Raw genomic sequence first — 12,258 nt, forward strand, 5'->3', positions numbered from 1 at the left:
TAGTCGCCATAAGACCCATCTCTGTTGGCGCAACGTAAAGCAAATTGTAAAACAATAAACGTTCCAGGTGATATTTCATAGTATTCTACTGCTAGCGTATACATTTGGTCGGTGCTGTACGGTGTCATATTTCAGTGCAAACTATACCCTCATTATAAATACAATTACTGCGCATTAGGAGATACACTGACTGAGCAAATGTCATGGGATAGCGGAGCACTGATGCGCAGGTGTGTTGTCTGTGCATTACACGCCCCCTGTGTCAGCGGCAGTTGTATAGGAGACCTTGTGAGCAGTGGCTGCGCATGTGACAGGTGTAACTGGTGAGCTGACACCGTTCGAATGGGGTATGGTGGTCGGTGCCCGACGGATGGGAAGTGCAATTTCGGAAGTGGTGCGGGAATTCGGTTTCACACGATCAACCGTGTCCAGGGTGTATCGCGAATGGTTGAATGCAGTTGTCACCGTCCTCAACAGACGACATCTGAGACGGATTGTCAATGGTGACAGACGGGCAACCGTGCAACAAATAACGGCTCAATTCAACACAGGCCGTGCTAGACACGTCCCCCAGTGGACAATCCGTAGGAACATGGGTTCTATGGAGTATGGGAGCCGGCACCGCACACGGGCGCCACTGTTAACCCAACGTCATCGGGCACAACGACGCGCATTTGTCGCCAGTCACCAGGGATGGACATTGGAACAATGGCGTAACGAGATAGGGTCGGACGAATCACGATTTCAACTGCACCATGCCGATGGGAGACACCGTTAATGGCGCAGACCTCATGAAGCGATGGATCCCGCCTGCTTCGAAGGTGTGGTCTAGGGCGCTGCTGTCTCTGTTATGGTCTGGGGTGCATTTTCCTGGTATGGAATGGACCCCCTAGTTGTTCTGGAAGAGACTTTGACTGGTACGCGGTATGCTGAGCTGCTCGGAGACCATCTCCACCCATTTTTGGCCTTCCAGCGCCCAGACGGTTTTACGGTGTTTCATGATGTTAACGCGCCGCCACATCGCTCCTACATCCCCCGGGAATGGTTCCAGGAATATGCAGCGCAGATCCAATGACTGTCATGGCCACCCAGGAGCCCCGATATGAACCCTATCGAGCTTATCTGGGATGTCCTGGAACGCAGGCTCCCTGCCATGGATCCTGCACCCACGAACAGACCAGCATTGGCTACCGCTCTGCAAACGATTTGGTGTCAGCAGCGTCCAGAGGACTACCAGGACGCAATTCCACGGCGTCTCACTGCAGTTCGCAGTGCCAGAGGAGGCCCCACACGCTATTAGGTGACTATCCCATGACATTTGCTAAGTCAGTGTATACTCAAATGCACACTATTTTGTCGACAACCCATAACACTTGGATCTGAAACTCACAGTCAAGGTTGTTGCCGATGAATTAATCCATATATCTGTTTATATGCGAATGACTCCTAGATTTCACTTTGTTATGTTTTGAAACAATAATAACCCACAGGAAATGCACACGTCAGTTAAAGCACAACTCGGACTATTCACAGATTTCACCTGTGCAGGAACTGACAACATTTGAGGACAAAACACAAACATTGGTAATGCTTGCTATCATCACGAAGAACTGGGTACGTGATATCAAGGAAATATCTGCTTTTTCTCGAAACATGGACTGATGAATTTGATGTTGATACACAACAATATCAACTAATTCCACTATATAAAACCCCGCTCGGGCTCCATTAGACCAGTGTGGATTTCACAGTCGATCGCAATGTTGAGATTGTTTAGAATTTTTGGTAAGTATAGTTGCGAAAACTATTTTGTAGTATCTCTCCCCCATTTGGTGATTATCTGTGAATCAGAGAGAGAGGCTTTTAAATTCAGCTCAGTCATTTATTCACTCATACACTCACTCATCAGTCATCACTCAATCATCCACCCTGAAGTGTTCTCAACTTATCTGCTGGGGCTCCGTAGATGTAGGCTGAGAGCATCCAATTCATTCAGTCATCCCTTCACTCATTTCATTATAAATGCTCTCTCCCCCGTTGGTGGCTATCCGTGACTGGGAGAGGGGAGTGTTTATTCATTCATTCATGCATGCTTGCATGAGCAGATCTCCTAGGCATGTTAGTCATCCATCCATCCATTCATTCATTCGTACAGTCATTCAGTTAATTCACAATATCTATTGTGAGTTAAGGAGAAATATGTTCGGACTCGCAACAAAACAAATACTTGCACTAATTAATAGTAAGGGAAAGATATAAGATATCCTATACTATTAAACACTGTTAATGTCTAGGACAACAATAAATTTTAAATATAATTTAGAGATTGGGTGGGTGTAAATAGTAATTAGGTGTAAGTGTAATTGTTAAGGTAGTAGTAAATAAATTTAAGTGTAACAAGAAAATAATTAATGTATCAAAATAATATGAAAAGCAATAACTGATTACTCGCTCATAAGGAATGTGAGTATTCTATTCTGTTCCATATTGGAGTATTATTCCTAAATAAAGTACTGATTCTCTAAATGTTACGTAGGTAGATAATTACTCCATAGTTGCAGACACGTAAAATACTTTGAGATTTCAGATTTATAAAGCGATACACCACTGTTATATTTCTTTATAGGGCATCGCTGAAGAACATTCCAACACTGTATATTCTGATAAGTGTAATAGTCTCATTCGTATCTCTGGCATTTTACCATTTCTTGAGGTCAATACTACCAGAGGACTGAGCCCAGTTTTATGGCTGGATGCCTTCCAAGACACCAAACCTATGGAGGAATGCATATACTATTATCTATTTTTGTAGTGAAATGAAATGAAATGTCGTATGGCTTTTAGTGCCGGAAGTGTCCAAGGACAAGTTCGGCTCGCCAGATGCAGGTCTTCTGATCTGACTCCCGTAGGCGACCTGCGCGTCGTGATGAGGATGAAATGATGATGAAGACGTCACATACACCCATCCCCCGTGCCAGATAAATTAACCAATTATGGTTCGACCCTGCTGAGAATCGAACCTGGGACCCCTGTGATTAAAGGCCAGCACGATAACCATTTAGCCATGGGGCCGGACTTTTTGTAGTGTTTGTGCAAAATTATGATGTGTATACATACATTTAACCCCCAACTTTGAGAAATTAACCAGACACGGCTAAAATCTTCAGCACCGAGCTCGATAGCTGCAGTCGCTTAAGTGTGGCCAGTATCTGGTATTCGGGAGATAGTGGGTTCGAACCCCACTGTCGGCAGCCCTGAAGATGGTTTTCCGTGGTTTCCCATTTTCACACCAGGCAAATGCATTTTTGTTTTGTATAAGAAGTTATCAGTCTCAAAATGTAATTGAAATGTTAGGTCAGCCCAGAGGCTGGTTGGATCCTCAAATAGCACCACCAAAGGTTATGCGGTTATAAGGAAACCCCTAAAACCAATGGCAGCACCAAAATGAGGCGTACTAGGCAGGATGAGGAGTGAGGTAGTTTGCCATTGGTTTCCTCACTGGGTCAGCATTGCAGCACGACTGACCCTATGAGCAGCACCTTTCATAACACTCAGATGCACTAGTCATGCTCTGAATGTCATTACTCAGCACTACCCATACCCCAGCAACTTCCATATTGTCACAGCCATGGATGTTGACTGGGATTTCGGTGGAAGCTACACTTTACTCTGGCCTGTGCCAAGAGATGGATGCAAAAGTACTATATCCATCAAGAAATGACAGCAGGCAGATAATTGAAATAACTTACATTTTATTTATTTATTTATTTATTTATTTATTTATTTATTTATTTATTTATTTATTTATTTATTTATTTATTTATTTATTTATTTATTTATTTATTTATTTATTTATTTATTATGGCTTCTTTCATGTGGCGAAGTTAGGGCACACGGTCCTCTCTTACACTTAACCACAATACAAGAAATAATATTAAGGCTGCCTATTACTAATTATATTACTTATACTATTTTCTAATTAAGCTTAAATTACACACTCACACAACATGCAGCTTATTAGCTTATTACCTCGTTAATTCAGTCCTCTTTTCTCTCTCACACAGACACTTGCACACACACTTATAATTTACACACTTATCAACTACCCTTACGTTTACATTATATAAAACTAATAGAAACAATTTTTAATTTTACAATTACCAATCACACGCACACAATACACACCAATACACACTTCGATCGGTAACTCTCAACAGGAAGTCTCGGCAAGATATTTTAAATTTGAGAAAAGAGACAATTGCCCTGACACTTACTGGCAGGGAATTCCAAAGCCTGGAACCGGTTACAATAAAATATTTATTATACACAGAAGAGTGGTGAAGAGGAATAGCTAGAGTGGAGCCCGAGCGAGTGTTACGGTTATGGAAGGAAGAGAGGAAGTGAAGTTTAGATGAAATATACTGGGAGAAGTTACTATGCAGGAGTTTGTGTATTAGGACAAGTATATGATATTCACGTCTCTTATCAGGTTTTAACCAGTTCAGTGCTTGATAGTAAGGAGTAATATGCACATCATACCTTAGGTTAAAAATTAATCTAAGGCAACAATTCATAATACCCTGCAGTTTCCTAGTTTGTTCTTTAGTAGCGTCTACCAAGGTAACATCACAGTAGTCAAGGATAGGAAGAATTAGGGTCTGTGTTAATCTTTGCCGCATATTTAGAGGTATAATACCTTTATTTAATTTCAGGGGGTGTAGAGTAGCAAACACCTTCTGACCTACGGTTTTGATATGTTCTGCCCAATTTAGAGTTTCAGTCATAGTCACCCCAAGATTTCTCACTGTTTTACTGTACGGGATTCTGCTATTATTTATTTGTAGAGTAGGAAAGATCGAATCATTGATCTTGTGTAGGAGCTTCTGGGAACCGACAATGATAGCTTGCGATTTTGATGGATTTATGAGAAGTCTGTTTACGAGGGCATATTCACTGAGTTTTTTCATGTCATCATTTATGCATTTTACTGCGCTTGGTAATTCGCTTAAGCTGCAATGGTAATATATTTGGAGATCATCAGCATATAGGTGTTAATTACATCTTTTAGAATGGCTTTCCGTGGTTTTCCATTTTCACACCAGGAAAATGCTGGGGCTGTACCTTAATTAAGGCCTTCCCACTCCTAGCCCTTCCCTGTCCCATCGTCGCCATAAGACCTATCTGTGTCGGTGCGACGTTTAGCAACTAGAAAAAAAGAAAGCATTTTTTAGAGAAGATGAAATGTCATTGATATACAATGTAAAAGTCAACGATCCTAAAATACTTCCTTGTGGCGTGCCAACTTTCCTTGTACGCCAGTCTGAATTTCTTTTGCGAGTTATCACCCGCTGCCTCCGATCTTTCAAATATGACGTAAAAATCTTCAGTACTAAAGGGTCAAACAAGTTAATTAGTAGCTGTAAGTCTATTGTATCAAATGCACCACTGAAATCCAGTAACGTTAGTACTGTAACTTGTCGATGTTCCATAGCAAGTCTGATATCTTCTGTTATTTTAAGGAGACATCGTAGACTGGTCAGGCTCATCAGTTTCATCTTTCCTATCCGAGCTGCCGCGGTCAATTCTTGTTCTTTTGCGACCACGACGGTATTGGGTTTGCGAGCCCTGTATGACCTTCGTGGCCCCTACCTTTCTTTTTCCGGTACCGTCATTTTTCGAAGTATTGGATCTCTTCCTTCCTCCTCTCTGATTAGTGCTAATAGAGGATGGTTGTCTAGTTGAACTTTCTCTTAATACCATCACCATCAGCACTGCATTAATAATGTGAAATTTGACTAAGTGGGTGTGGTTAATGCATTAGGTTAGCTGATAGCTTTACAATTCAGACGGCTGAAATACGAAACTTGATTAATGCTGGGTTGGAATTTTCGTTTAAAAATTCCGTAGCATCTGCCTTTACCAAAACCCGCAATGAGCCAGGATGGCTGGAGTGACCCCAGCAGTTAATTATGTTGAAGAATGTTCATTGTTAAATGCGGGAAACACAAAATTTATTATTCATACAAAATATACTTAAAATCCCATGGTCAATTAAAAGAGCAAAAGAACAAACGTTAGCATGCGCCATAATTATTATCCTAATGAATTAAACAATCATAAGAGGGCAATGGAAGTTCGATGCATTTCTTTCTTGTCAAAAGTTGCTTCACAAAAATAGACAACTTACTGCTGACCGTCAGATTTTGAAGATTTTCGTGGTCAGCAGTTTATCAATTTAATTTTCTTGATTTCATCCGCTGCCTCACATATCAGCAGATATTCGCTTGATAAAACGAGGCTGAGTGAACCCCATTTCCGATTTTCAATCCAGATTTAATAGATTTGCACAAGACAGAAGTCAAACCAAGGACCGGGTGGTAAGAGGTAGACACTCTACCTTTACCTCTTTCCCACAGGACTTGACTACTTCACAGTCAGAGAGAATGATAATAATCTTCATTGTTTGGCTACAATTATTACACTAGCGGAAATGGAAAGCAATACACCATGAAGTATCAATCCGATATTTATCATAACTTGTGGAGATGTTCATCACATAACAGGTATTAAACGATTAAACTTTCAGTCCAATCGGAACTGTCTATCACCATCATCATCAGTATAAGTTATGACCCCCAGGTGCAAGAATAACTCTTGTATTCGGTGTGGCCTCCGAATGTCATCTTGAGAGATTTCTTGCCATGCTTGAAAAACATGTGGTGTCACTTCATGAAGATCGCTGGCTGGAAGCTGGTATGACCGTATGTCTTCTCATCACATCTCAGACATGCTCTATGGGTGACAAATCAGGGAACCGGGCAAGCCAGTCAAGGATCCATACAATCCACAAGGCGTTTCTGGTGTCATCTGCAGTGTAGGGTCATGCATTATCCTGCAGGAATATGCCATTTGGTACCCTCGTCACGAAGAGAATGACAACAGGGTTTACAATTTTTGCCATATACTGGCGAGCTTTTAGTCTCCCTTCAAGAAGTACCAAATCCATCCTGTTTTCATATGCATTTGCTCCCCGCACCATAATTCCAGGAGTTGGAGAGGTATGTGCCTCGATAATCCCTTCTTCCTGTGACCTTTCAACATTTTGTCTACGGACATATTCACGTCGATCTGATCTCCACAAACAGAAGCGATACTCAATGTCCCAGTTGACTCTTACTCTATTCCATGCAAGTCTCGGCTGTCTTTGGTTTGGTGTCAGCGGTAAACAACGCATGGCAACTCGAGATTTCAACCCAGCTTCCAGCAATCTGTTCCCGGCGGTTTGTGGTGACATTCTGCCTGTAACCTCTGCCCAGATTTCAGCTGTTGTGATCCGTGTGCTCGTCAGAACCAGCAGACAGATTCCATGATCTTTCATGGTGTGGCCCTTCTGGAAGGACACGTACTTGCTGTTCGTGCCACACTGTTGTCCTGAGTCTATCTGGTCACTACTCGTTCTGCAGTCATTGCACTACAACCATCTGTCTGCGCAATCTGTCGGTATTATGCCCGCATATCCCCCATGCCCATGATTCGACCTTTCACAATATCCGAAAGATCGCGATAAGCTTCCCTTGCACCTCCTCTAGGCATGCTGGGTTGCGATCTCTACTTGAAAACAGAGAGTAATGTTAGACACACCCTAAAGCCGTCCCGTACACACATCAGCTGCCATCTTTAGGAATGGGGTTTCCTGTACAAACAATTAGGTCGTATGAGGATGAAATTTTAAACAACATATCTCATAGGCATGGAAATAGTGGGGTAACAGTTTGGTGTCATTCAGTCAAGGTATTCATGGTGTAACACTTTCCATTTCCGCGAGTGTATAATGCATCAAGTTGGTACCGTATTCTCGTGGTACGTTATATGCCTGTATGACATGGGAAACGATATATACTCGTCAAAAATGATAAGCATATACCAGATTCTGTTGTGTTGAGGTGGAACCGCCATCATTATTATTTAATATGAAACTCAGAATAATAAATACAATGAAAACGTAAACTTCGCGGTAATTTTGGACACAGTATGAAAAGAAAACTTTCAGTATGTATCTACACCAATGAAAGTAATGAATCCCCTTAGTTAGAATATCGTAAGTTAAAGACCGTTTTTCATGCAGCCACATAAGTCGATATCGTGTTGGTCCTCCAAGAACCATGGGAAATCTAGAATGCAATGGGTACCAAATCACTGAGCATTTCTTGAGGCAAACGGCCCCATACCTCGATGGTAGCATAATTTAGGACCTGCATAGTTAGTGTTGGATGTTGGTTGGAAATTGGTCTTTTAAGAAAGGTCCATGTATACTCTATGCAGTTCATGTCCGGGGAAGAAGCTGGCCAGTCCATTCTGGGGATCACACGTCCCTCTAGGTATCCATTCACAGTTGCTGCACCATGTGAATGAGCGTTATCATCCTTCTATAGTTTCTGCAAAACCACTTTCTACAGATAGGAGTATGTTGTGTTCATACAATGCGGCCGTCATGTTTCTTTGAATGTGAGCCAGTGGTGCACGACGGCCGAACATGATAGCTGCCCAGAATAGTGCTAAACCTCCAACCTGCTGGTAACGTTCTGCTAAGAAAGACACATTGTAACGTTCCCTTCTTGCCCTTCTTGTCGCCAGGGTGTAAACCAATTCGCACTTCATCCGAGAGCAACATTCTGGACCATTGGTCTCTAGCCCATCGAACGTGAACCACGCTGTGGTGTCGAAATAAAGTCCTGAGGCCGGGCTGAGTGGCTCATACGGTAAAGGCACTGGCATTCTGATCCCAACTTGGCAGGTTCGATCCTGGCTCAGTCCGGTGGTATTTGAAGGTGCTTAAATACGTCAGCAGATTTGCTGGCAAGTAAAAGAACTCCTTTGGGACTAAATTCCGGCACCTTGGCGTCTCCGAAAACCGTAAAAAGTAGTTATTGGGACGTAAAGCCAATAACATATTATTGAAGTCCTGAGGGGTCTTCTTGAATACAGTCCCCATCAGGTTGGCAACTCCAATTTGTTTCATGTTCTGTTGCACCAAAGTGATGATTTGGATGCGATGTGCTACAGAAGGCATGTAACGAAGCATTTTAGTGCACAGTACATATTTTAAGACGAGATGGAGAGAACTTGGAAAAAGGTAATTTTACAAGGCAAAATTGAAGGCAGTAGACCACGAGGAAGAACAGCAAGCAGATGGATAGATCAGACGAAGAAGATCACTGGGCTACCACTTCAGGTCATATTAACGAAATGTGAAAACCGCTCGGGATGGAGACATCTTGTCAAGGTTGCAACATGGAAATGATGGAGTTATGAGGTCACGACGCTCAGTAATGAGCACAACGACTAATGATGATGATGACATAGAAGCGAGGCACACTGAAAAGTCTGCTTGTACGCCACCTCAGCTGTAGTATACTGGATTTGTTTACCAGCCGTGAGTCAAATGCCTCTTACTGTGGGAAAAAAGGGGCAGGATTTTCATTATTCAAACAACGTACGTACTATCTAAACATAAATGAAACATGAATATTAGACATTGGTGGGTAAACTGCAATTGAGGAGTGTCTGTTCATACGGTGTTATTTCCGCTTCCAAAAAAGTAAATCAGTATTTCGTCCACATGCATTACAGTAGTTGAATATTATCGAATGCCGTGAGCAATCTAGACCAGGAAGATGTAATTCCTCTCAAGTTTTACCAAACCTGATCACGGGTAAGTTCCATGTGTCTTTTATTTTACGTTTCTTGCGCTTTTCTCACAACTTTCTTAAAGTGGAACTACTACTACTAAAATGTTCTCATTCCTCCCCTGAAGATGACGCCGTCTCTCAGATCCTACGGTGAAGGAAATGCTCGGAGAAGTTGAGGGGTTGGCGGCCGTGGCCTACATTAGGAACTGTCCCGGCATTCGCCTTAGTGCAGGAGAATCGAAAACCACGGAAAACTATTCTCAGGACAGCCGACGATGGGGGCCAGCCCTTTCCCATCTCCCGAATACAGAGGCGTAGAGCCTCAACTGCTCGGTTGGCCGGTCATAGTGCAGAGCTGTTGGACCACAGATCAGCCGTGGCCACTTATGGTCCAGACCCAGTCCGCATCTACTGACCTATTATGCTTAATTTTATTTGATGAGAGTATCTCTAAGACCTAAACTGGAGGACGACTTACGTAATGTGGTCATTTCATTCGCCCGTTTCTCTGTGACTAATCCTATCCTTTTATAGTTTATCTGTTTAGGCATGTCTTAGCTTGCATGTAAAATTTCAGGCTGTATGCTGCTCAACTACAGCACTTAAAACGAGAAACAACCAGGCAATAAAACAAACTAGCAGTTGTATACTTGCTTTAAGTAGATGGTAGTTTCGAGCTCCAATATCGGCAGCCCTGAAGACGGTTTTCCATGTTCATATCATGCATACCCTAGGAATATATCTTACCAAAAGACACAGCTGTTCTTTAAACCACTTGAAGATAATGAGGCCACTTGGTATGGAAGAAGTGACTGGCTTAATAGATGGAGTGCTTATGGAACATTGAACAGGATTTTTATTGCTTTTTTTTTTTTGCTATATAAATGCAAACAATGAATTTGACAGAGATGTAACATTCAGTATATTAACATTTTCTTGTTTCCATAATGTAATTCTTCTAGTATAGGGATAGAGTTGGTGTCTCTTGTCCAGAGATGGGTGGGATGGTATAATACGTCAACGGTATCCTCGGCATGTCGTAAGAGGCGACTAAAGAGGCACCAGAGGCTGTGAACTTAGCGTAGGTTACGACCACGGTTCTCCTAGCTGAATCTGAAACTGCTTCTACTCATGTGTGTCAGGCTCCTCTCTTTCACATTTCCTGCCAGACCTACTGTGGTCAATTCCTGTTTCCTTTTGCCGATACCTTTCTTCCTTGAATGATGTCACCTCTCTCTGATTATTGTGCATAGAGAATGTTCGCCTAGTTGTATTTCCTCTCAAAGCAACAATCATCATCACCACCACCACTGCCGGACGTCTTTCCTGGAGGGATATATTTACTATTTTGCCTTTCTGCCGTAGTTGGTAGTGTGATGATGTGCTGTGTGCAAATCAGGATAAGTATTTTTTTAATTTCATTTATTTATTAGCTGAGGCACCTGAGCTAAAGCTCGCTGTGGTGCAGTACATTCTAATATTATGGCTTCAGAGTATTTATAAAGTAAATTAATACACTCCAGTAATACAAGTTTGATACATACGAAAATAAACATAAAATACTGACGAAAATAAACACCCAACCCTCGATCAGGGTCTGTAAACTTAGCGTGAACGGCTGGGAATCGAACGTGGGGCCCTCTGAACCGAAGATCACTCTGCTGACTATTAAACTAAGGAGCACCGGGCAAGTTGGCCGTGCGATTAGAGGCGCGCGGCTGTGAGCTTGCATCCGCGACATAGCGGCTTCGAATTCCACTGTCGGCAGCCCCGAAGATAGTTTTCCGTCGTTTCCCATTTTCACACCAGGCAAATGCTGGGGATGTACCTTAATTAAGGCCACGGCCACTTCTTTCCAACTCCCAGGCCTTTCCTATCCCATCGTCGCCATAAGACCTATGTGTGTCGGTGCGACGTAAAGCAAATAGCAAAAAATAAAAAAAATAAAACTAAGGAGCCGAACTACCTTTCTTAACCCGTTTATCCTCCAGGGTGGGCTTTTCCCTCGGACTCAGGGAGGGATCCCACCTCTACCGCCTCCAGGGCAGTGTCCTGGAGTATGAGACTTTGGACTGGGGATACAACTGGGGAGGGGTCCAGTACCTCGTCCAGGCGGTCTCATCTGCTATACTGAACAGCGGGATGGGAAGATCGGAACGGATAGACAAGGAAGAGGTACCATAACGGTATTTGTCTGCAGGAGAAGTGGGAAACTACGTAAAACCACATCGAGGATTGCTGAGGTGGGAATCGAACACCCCTCTACTCAGTTGACCTCCCGAGGCTGAGTGGACCGCGTTCCAGCCCTCGTACCACTTTTCAAATTTCGTGGCAGAGCCGATAATCGAGCTCGGATCTCCATGGATGGCAAATAATCATATTAACCACTACACCACAGAGACAGAGTATCTAATGACGGAAAATGCGAAGAAACTTGTGAAATTAAAATTATTTTCTTTCATACTTTCAGTTGTAGTCGTTTTGTGGGGGCTTAATTAGCTCAGTACCGGCCCCGTGGTGTAGGGGTAGCGTGCCTGCTCTTACCCGGAGGCCCTGGGTTCGATTCCCG

The 12,258-nt window shown here is 42.8% G+C and overlaps 1 protein-coding gene across 1 annotated transcript in view; it reads left to right on the forward strand.

Annotated features, from left to right (window-relative positions):
• The first annotated feature begins 1,154 nt into the window (after positions 1 to 1,154).
• Positions 1,155 to 12,258, forward strand: part of LOC136871875 (agrin) — a 31,144-nt gene continuing 20,040 nt past the window's right edge. Inside the window, exon 1 of the mRNA XM_068227233.1 lies at positions 1,155 to 1,300. The gene's annotated coding sequence lies outside the window, so the exon portion shown is untranslated. The remainder of the gene's footprint in view (positions 1,301 to 12,258) is intronic.

This window comes from Anabrus simplex, chromosome 4 (genome assembly GCF_040414725.1).
Source record: "Anabrus simplex isolate iqAnaSimp1 chromosome 4, ASM4041472v1, whole genome shotgun sequence".
NCBI lineage: Eukaryota > Metazoa > Arthropoda > Insecta > Orthoptera > Tettigoniidae > Anabrus > Anabrus simplex.